We start from the raw sequence: 10214 nt of genomic DNA on the forward strand, positions 1-10214 counted from the left end.
ATATATATCATGTATTTCAAATGATTAAGGATTAAGTGATAATACCCTCATTCTAGTGTTAAAGATAAATATGACTATCCCAAAATCATCATAAACCATAAGAAAAGCATAATCTAAATAATTTACCTGTTCAAACAGGTGTGGGTAGTCACGACGCATATCCTCTTCGCGTTCCCAAGAAATCTCCTCAGATCCTTTCCGGTCCTATTGGACCTTCATCAAAGGAATCACCTTGTTTCTAAGTCTTTTGTCTTCTCTAGTAAGTATACAAACTGGGATCTCAATAGTAGACAAATCGTCCTGAAGCTCAATCTCCACAGTATCCAACAGTCGTTGTCTCTCCTCATCATGCAAGTGCTTCTTGAGCATCGAAATATGAAATACATCGTACACACTAGACATCGATGCTGGAAGATCTAGTCTATATGAAACAGCCCCAATACGCTCAACAATCTGAAAATGACTAATATATCTCGGGGCAAGCTTTCCCCGTCTGCCAAATCGCTGGACACCTTTCATCGGCGATACCTTCAGCATGACATAATCTCCCATCTGAAACTCTAAAGGTCGACATCTATGATCCGCGTAGCTCTTCTGCCGACTCTGAGCGGCTAAAATATGCTCCCTGATCAATGCTACATTCTTGATAGTCTGCCTCACTAGCTCTGGTCCAAACAACAAGCTATCCTCCGGTTCTACCCAACATATAGGGAATCTACAAGGTCTCCCGTACAATGCCTCAAATAGGACCATACCAATCGTCGCTTGATAACTATTATCATAAGAGAACTTTATCAACAGAATATGATCCACCCAGCAGCTTTGAAAATTAATGATACAAGCCCGCAACATGTCCTCCAACACCTGGTTCACTCTCTGTCTGACCGTCTGTCTAAGGGTAGAATACACTGCTGTGCAATAACCTGCTGCCGAATGAATCCTGGAAACTCCTCCAAAAGTGATACGAGTCGTCGTGCAAGCACCTTTGATCGCGGAATTATCAAAGATGGGTTGAGAAGAGGATGACAGAAACACAAGAATAATTCAGTATGTGACGAAGAAAAATACCATCTCTAGATTATGATATGGAAAGATTATAATCCATCTCTCACAATCTCACTAGAATCGAGAAAAAACTCTCAATTCTCTCTAAACCCTAATCTCTTTTGATTAGAATCTCTCTTTGATTACATCTGATTGATTAGAAACCCTAAACAACCCCTTATATAGGTGTAACAACGTGGATGGTAAAGTAATAAATAACTAAGCCCAAACCCCATAGGAATTCGTGTAAACAGAAACCCAAACTAACCAGGAAACAATCGATGAGTCGACTCATGTGCATATATGAGTCGACTCATGACACATGGGTCGACTCATAACAGTAATGAGTCGACCGATCAGAAACTTCTGACAAAACTGCTGGGCTTCGTAAGTCGACTCATGACAGTCATGAGTCGACTGGTCAGAAACTTCTGACAAATGGCTGGGCTTCGTGAGTTGACTCATGACAGGCATGAGTCGACTCAACCTGATGAGTCGACTCATGTGCATGTATGAGTCGACTCGCGAGCTGAAAACTAGACGCTTTGATTCTTCGATTCGTCGTCTCGTTCCACGCTTTGACCCTGCATTCTACTGTATTGTTTTACACCTCTATTCTTAAGTTATCATGAAAATTATCTAATCTCAAGCTCCCATGAGGATCGCTAAGTTCCAAAGAGAAGATACACCCGTATCATGGGTCCCCCCTTTAGGAACTTGAAGTCTCATTCAAGTTAGAACTTCAGCTGAGGAAACTCATGAGCTCCTCCATTCTTTCTGTACCACCTGGCCTTGTTAGGAACCTGATATCGACGTACAACTGGAAATGACTCCTTCGTTCCTTACCTCATCGTAGTCGTCTTCCACTCCAACATGCAACTCCTTTTCGATGTCTCATCATGAAGTCTAATGCACAGCGAGACAAACTTCTTGCTTGCATTCACTAGCCTCTTCGCTCGCATCATCGTCACCAAGTTTGCCTCCTTCGGAAGAGACGCCGAATGAAATATGAACTTTTTACCATCTTTGGTGAATGTGTACTTCTGAGCTCGTCTTTCGTAGATTGCGTATCTATCCCACAAGTATGGATTGCCCAGTATAACATGACAAACATCCAATGGAATAGCGTCGCACATGACCTCGTCAATATATGACTCATGGAACGTAAATCTGACAGTGCATTGATCAACTACACTTAGTCACATCTCCTTCTGAATCCACCCTAATGGATAGGGTTTCAGATGCTTGACTGTCTTTAGACCCAGCTTCTGAACCAAGGCCTCGAATATCAAATTCTTTTCGTTGACTAGATCAACAATGGCATCAACCAAACTGGTCTTCACTTGCAACTTCAGCATAAAGAGTTGCTCTCGGGGGGTCTTCGTCCTCTTTCGTGGCCTGTTTTCCTACCATAAGATTGAGACTACTGTTGGGCTCTATCATCCCAGGAACTTTCTTCGGACCATGTGCTATCATATATGCCTTTTTTCCTCTTTCTTCTTCAACCCCTTTGGCTTCAGATGAGGATACTTCTCCCAATATCGATCAGCGATATGTCCTATCTTCTCGCAGTGACTACAAATCAGTTCTGCTCTTCCTGGATCACCCTTCTTCTCCTCCTTATGTTTGGAACCACTAGACTCACCTCCCGTCTGTTTTGCATCTCATTTTGCCTTGTTGCTCTTCTTTTGCTTGCCCTCGATAGTAATAGCTTTCACGCTTGCCTCTGCAATAGACTCGGCCATGAATAGCTTCATCTCCTTCCGGATGTATTCGTTCAAACCCACTATATACTTCATGAAGATGGAGTATTTGTCTGTCGCGATGTTTAGAACCATCGCCTGCTGTTGGAACTCCATCGTGTACTCTTGAATGGTCTGATTGAATCTTTGGCATAAGCTGTACCACTTGTACCAACGCTCCTTAAGGAACCCCACTAGATAGAACTACTTTCTCAGTAGCTTCTTAAACTTGTTCCACGACATCGCCTTCTTCTCCTGCTTGTAGTAGGATTTTTACCACGTTAACGCATGCCCTGAAAGCTTCAAAGTCACTAACACAATCTTCTCTTTGGATGAATATCCATAGAGAGCGAAATACATCTCCATACGCTCGATCCAATCATCGAGCTTCTCTACATTGACACTCCCATCATAAACAGGAATCTCCACCTTGAAATCAATTTTCAAATTCTGGTAGTAATTCTTACCCCTTGATGTGGAGCAGTCTTAAAAATCTCGGCCTCCTCATCAGAACCAGTTTTCTCGCCCTCTCTATCAGACTCTTCGAGCTTCTTCTTACCCTTCGAAGAAGATTCCTCCTTTTTGTCCTTTCCATTGATGAGACCTACAAGCTGATTGAGTGTAGAACCGATCATCTCGATCTGCTTCTCCATTGCATCAAGCCTTGCTGAATTATCCCCTTCAGTCATCTTCTCCTTTCTTAATTTCTGAACTCCTTCCAATGAAATAATGATCTCGCCTAGCTTCTTGTATTACGATCGAGTTAGGACCATACACAGGATGCCCCCTTCACAGGATCTGATCGCTCTGATACCAACTTGATACGAGTCGCCGTGTGAGCACCTTTGATCGTGGAATTATTAAAGATGGGTTGAGAAGAGGATGACATAAATACAAGAATAATTCAGTATGTAGCGAAGGAAAATACCATCTCTAGATTATGATATGAAAAGATTACAATCCCTCTCTCACAATCTCACTAGAATCGAGAACAAACTCTCAATTCTCTCTAAACCCTAATCTCTCTTGATTATAATCTCTCTTTGATTATATCTGATTGATTAGAAACCCTAAACAGTCCCTTATATAGGTGTAATAATGTGGATCGCAAAGTGGAAAATAACCAAGCCCAAATCCCACAGGAATTCGTGTAAACAGAAACCCAAACTAACCAGTAAACCATCGATGAGTCGACTCATGTGCATATATGAGTCGACTCATGACACATGGGTCGACTCATGACAGTCATGAGTCGACCAGTCAGAAACTTCTGACAAAACTGCTGGGTTTCGTGAGTCGACTCATGACATGCATGAGTCGACTCAACCTGATGAGTCGACTCATGTGCATGTATGAGTCGACTCACGAGCTGAAAATTGGACGCTTCGATTCTTTAATTCACCTTCTCATTCCATGCTTCGACCTGTGTTTTACTGTATTATTTTACACCTCTATTTTTAAGTTACCATGAGAATCATCTATCCTCAAGCTCCCATAATGATCGCTAAGTTTTGAAGAGAAGATACACCCGTATCAAAAAGTGCGAGGTGAAAACTGAGCCTCGATCTGATACAATCGTATCTGGATCTCCGTGAAGTCGAACTATCTCCCAGATAAATATCCTCGCATATGTCTCGGTGGTATAAGTAGTCCTCACTGGAATAAAATATGCTAACTTCGTCAACCGATCCACTATCGCCCAAACTGAATCGTTCCCCTTCTTCGACTTCGGCAACCTTACAATGAAGTCCATAGAAATGTCCGCCCACTTCTATTCTGGGATGGGTAAAGGCTAAAGTGTCCCTGTTGATCTCTGGTGTTCTACCTTCACTTGTTAGCAGGTAAAGCACTTAGCCACATATTCTATAATCTTCCTACACATACCACTCCACCAAAAGTGTCTCCTCAAGTTCTTGTACATCTTAGTGGTTCCTGGATGCACTGAATATCAGGTACGATGTGCTTCATCAAGCAACTCCTTCTTCAGCTCTACACTAGCTGGTATAACCAATCAACCCTTCATTCGAAGGCCTTCATCTGCTCCAATGGTCCAATCGTCCTTGGGCTCTTTGGAAATCTCCTCCTTCCGGATTTGAATCCAAGAGTCCTCTAACTTAGCTCTGACTACTCTGTCCCTCTAAGATGGATGTACTGATATAGCTCCCTAGTATGTGTTGGTCCTGCCAATCTCTGGTCTAAAATCAAATTGGCTAAGAGTAAAAAGATCTCGATACAACGAGCACCTTAAGTCCGTAACCCGATGTCGACGCTTCCTACTCAAAATATCTGCTACGACGTTCGCCTTCCCCGGGTGATACTGAATTACAAACTCGTAGTCCTTGATGAACTCAATCTATCACCGTTGTCTCTGATTGAGTTCTTTTTGGAAGAATAGGTACTTCAGACTCTGGTGATATGTGAATAGCTCGAACTGAACTCCATACAAATAGTGTCTTCACGCCTTCAGTGCGAATACTACCGTTGCTAACACCAAATCATGAGTATGGTAGTTTTTCTCATGTACCCTTAGCTGTCGTGAGATGTATGCTACTACCCTCTGAGTCTGCATTAGAACACCTCCCAAACTTGCTAACGATGCATCTGTGTATACGATAAATGTCCTATCACTGCTCGGAATAGTAAGGACTATCACCGTAGTCAACTTATCCTTTAAGGTATCAATGGCCTTCTGGCACTCCGTGCTCCAAGTAAACTATACACCATTCTTCGTAAGGTGTGTAAGTGGTATCGTAATCTTCAAGAAGTCCTGAATGAACTTCCTGTAATAGCCAGCTAACCCCAAAAAGCTATGAATCTCGGTAACCGTCTGTTTTCGTCAAAAGTTGGTTTCATTGTGGAATTCATTATATCTTCTGGTCGATTACAACAAATTCAAAAGAAATAGTCTTTTTATAAGACTTTTTTTACACAACAAAAGGAAAATTACAACTTTTTAGAAACAAACACAGGATCGTTGTTTGGATCACTGCTTGCGTGGGATCTTTGCCTGTGCCGGGGGTGCGTTAGCCCGTGGACCACTGATTCACAGATTCTGATTGAATCGTGAAGGTTTTGAGAATTCTTCCTTCGTTTATCGAAGTAAGAATTTAAAGCGAATATCTTATCGATGTAAGATGTCCACTCTTCTAAAGATCAAGTCAGAGCTTAGATCTCTAGGAATCGCCAAAAGCTTCTTGAGGATGTTTGTGAAGAAGGAAGACTCTCTCTCTTGCTCTAATTCACCAAAAACTCAAGGCTCTATGCTCCAATCTGCTCTCCGTCTCCTTTATTTCGTGTTTGGGGAGGTATTTATAGGGGTAGGAATGCATAACAGTGGAAACGGGGGCGAGATAACTAACCAAACGACTGTTCTTTGGCCGCGCCAGTCCATGCTGCCGCGGCTATTGGCGCGGCAGTATGGACTGCCGCGGCCAAAGGAGCGGTTACCCCACGTTTCATCGTGCCTGAAACTGTTCTTCCATGACCTTTAACCACCTTTTTTGTGGTTTAACTGCTTGTCCACGTCAGCACACGTTCTATTTCTGATATGCCGTCACGTGGACTTTGAAAATCATTGTATAACTGCTTATTTAACCGTCGTGGCAACTCCCTATAATAGCCGCGACACCATATACTGTCACGCCTTAGCCGCGGCACCATAGGCTGCCGCGCTAGCCGCGGCACCATGTCCTGCCGTGCCTCAGCCGCGGCACCATGGGCTGCCGCGCCTTAGCCGCGGCACCATGTACTGCCGCGTCTCAGCCGTGCCGCCATGTACTGCCTGTTGGTGTGTACGTTGTTCTTCCATGTTGTCTTGCTTCCTTTGAATGATCCCCTCTGATTAAGAGAATGACGTTTATCGTCTTCTCTTTGCCTTGAGTGGTATTTGGATGTCTGTAAGCATTTTTTAACGCCTACAGATACCCCCTCCAAAGTATCTCAGACTCATCATTTTGGAGAGGAGTCTGAGACACTTTGGATATGACTGTTTAAAGGTTTGACCAAGATGGGAATTTGAGACGATCCTAACTGTTTAAAGGTTTGATCGTTCAATTTGTGGACCTCTCGTTCATGGAACGAATCGAGAGGGGATTTTGGCTTTGGTCCTAACTGTTTAAAGGTTTGACCAAGATGGGAATTTGAGACGATCCTAACTGTTTAAAGGTTTGATCGTTCAATTTGTGGACCTCTCGTTCATGGAACGAATCGAGAGGGGATTTTGGCTTTGGTCCTAACTGTTTAAAGGTTTGACCAAGATGGGAATTTGAGACGATCCTAACTGTTTAAAGGTTTGATCGTTCAATTTGTGGACCTCTCGTTCATGGAACGAATCGAGAGGGGATTTTGGCTTTGGTCCTAACTGTTTAAAGGTTTGACCAAGATGGGAATTTGAGACGATCCTAACTGTTTAAAGGTTTGATCGTTCAATTTGTGGACCTCTCGTTCATGGAACGAATCGAGAGGGGATTTTGGCTTTGGTCCTAACTGTTTAAAGGTTTGACCAAGATGGGAATTTGAGACGATCCTAACTGTTTAAAGGTTTGATCGTTCAATTTGTGGACCTCTCGTTCATGGAACGAATCGAGAGGGGATTTTGGCTTTGGTCCTAACTGTTTAAAGGTTTGACCAAGATGGGAATTTGAGACGATCCTAACTGTTTAAAGGTTTGATCGTTCAATTTGTGGACCTCTCGTTCATGGAACGAATCGAGAGGGGATTTTGGCTTTGGTCCTAACTGTTTAAAGGTTTGACCAAGATGGGAATTTGAGACGATCCTAACTGTTTAAAGGTTTGATCGTTCAATTTGTGGACCTCTCGTTCATGGAACGAATCGAGAGGGGATTTTGGCTTTGGTCCTAACTGTTTAAAGGTTTGACCAAGATGGGAATTTGAGACGATCCTAACTGTTTAAAGGTTTGATCGTTCAATTTGTGGACCTCTCGTTCATGGAACGAATCGAGAGGGGATTTTGGCTTTGGTCCTAACTGTTTAAAGGTTTGACCAAGATGGGAATTTGAGACGATCCTAACTGTTTAAAGGTTTGATCGTTCAATTTGTGGACCTCTCGTTCATGGAACGAATCGAGAGGGGATTTTGGCTTTGGTCCTAACTGTTTAAAGGTTTGACCAAGTGGGAGTTTTGAGACGATCCTAACTGTTTAAAGGTTTGATCGTTCAATTTGTGGACCTCTCGTTCATGGAACGAATCGAGAGGGGATTTTGGCTTTGGTCCTAACTGTTTAAAGGTTTGACCAAGATGGGAATTTGAGACGATCCTAACTGTTTAAAGGTTTGATCGTTCAATTTGTGGACCTCTCGTTCATGAAAGGAATCGAGAGGGGATTTTGGCTTTGGTCCCTAACTGTTTAAAGGTTTGACCAAATGAGAATTTGAGACGATCCTAACTGTTTAAAGGTTTGATCGTTCAATTTGTGGACCTCTCGTTCATGAAAGGAATTGAGAGGGGATTTTGGCTTTGGTCCTAACTGTTTAAAGGTTTGACCAAATGGGGACTTGAGACGATCCTAACTGTTTAAAGGTTTGATCGTTCAATTTGTGGACCTCTCGTTCATGAAAGGAATCGAGAGGGGATTTTGACTTTGGTCCTAACTGTTTAAAGGTTTGACCAAATAGGAGTTTTGTGTTTAAAGGTTTGACCAAATGGGGACTTGAGACGATCCTAACTGTTTAAAGGTTTGATCGTTCAATTTGTGGACCTCTCGTTCATGAAAGGAATCGAGAGGGGATTTTGGCTTTGGTCCTAACTGTTTAAAGGTTTGACCAAATGAGGACTTGAGACGATCCTAACTGTTTAAAGGTTTGATCGTTCAATTTGTGGACCTCTCGTTCATGAAAGGAATCGAGAGGGGATTTTGGCTTTGGTCCTAACTGTTTAAAGGTTTGACCAAATGGGGACTTGAGACGATCCTAACTGTTTAAAGGTTTGATCGTTCAATTTGTGGACCTCTCGTTCATCACTTTGTTTGTAATGATCGGGTTATCCCTAAGAAAATTACATATAGCATTCTTCCGAGAACTTCCCGTTACATGAACCATCCACCCCCAGCTTTTCTTATGAAACTGGGTTTATCATCATATTCAGCTGCGTGATCGGGTTATCCTTAAGAGTACCATGCATGGTGCTCTCCAGGAACTTCCCGTGAAAGAAAGGAAATAGTTTTGACTCATATACCTGTTGGAGTATCTGGGAGTAGTTTATACTCGTATACCTATTGGAGTATTGGGGAGCAGTTTATACTCGTATACTTTTTGGAGTGAGGGGAAACAGTTTATACTCGTGCACCCAATGGAGTTAGAGTCGTCTTTACTTGGCTTGTTTCACTGTTATGACGCCGGAGTCAATTAAGGCTTGGATTTTATTTTTGAGTCCAAAGCAAATCTCGGTGGGATGAAGAACCCTTCTGTGGTACGCACAGTAGTTTGGATCTGTAATCATCTTAGCTCCATCCTGATCTTTAATAGGTGGTAGCTCGATTTTGTCATTAGCGAGGAGGTATTCCAATATGGCTGGAGCTTCATCATCTTCGAAAGAATACTCCTTTTGGAACCTCGGATCGAGAGTCGCCAAATTCTGGGATCCAAAGTATTCCGAAAATTCGTCCCAGTCAACCGCGAACTTTCGAAAACTTTGGAGGGGGTTCTGTAGGCTGTCTAAAAATCACAATAGATAGCTTATTCAAACAAGCTCCGACAACGGAGGTCACAATCAGACGACTTCCCAATCACTGCATCCGCAACTCCACAATCGCCACAAACGCGACCTCACTTCTGAGATGATTGATCTTGATGGCTGTGACAACAGCATGGCTAATATCATAGCAACTATTAGAGATGCTGATGAGCAGTGGGACGATTTTAGAAATAAAAGGTTGGACTCAGTTGGTGAGTTTCTTGGTAGAGAGCTGTGGGCGAATATTCATCTTTAAGACACTATGGATGTTGATTCCCGTCTAGCTTCAACAACGAAAGCTACAATCAAATAGCTTTCGGGTCGATGATCGAAACATATAGTCGAATAGTTGCTTGGTAGAGAGCTATGGGCGAATATTCATCTTTAAGACACTATGGATGTTGATTCCCGTCTAGCTCCTACAACGAAAGCTACAATCAAATAGCTTTCGGGTCGATGATCGAAACATATAGTCGAATAGTTGCTTGGTAGAGAGCTATGGGCGAATATTCATCTTTAAGACACTATGGATGTTGATTCCCGTCTAGCTCCTACAACAAAAGCTACAATCAAATAGCTTTCGGGTCGGTGATTGAAAGCGGCAAATAGAGGACTTTTCACATAGATCGAGAAAGGTTACAATTTAACGACACTTCCGACAACTGATGAAAACTCTATGCAGCAGTCTTCACAATCTACAGTGAAAGTTACAATCTGACGGCTTTCACACCCCACAAC

Source organism: Asparagus officinalis, chromosome 10 (genome assembly GCF_001876935.1).
Source record: "Asparagus officinalis chromosome 10, Aspof.V1, whole genome shotgun sequence".
NCBI lineage: Eukaryota > Viridiplantae > Streptophyta > Magnoliopsida > Asparagales > Asparagaceae > Asparagus > Asparagus officinalis.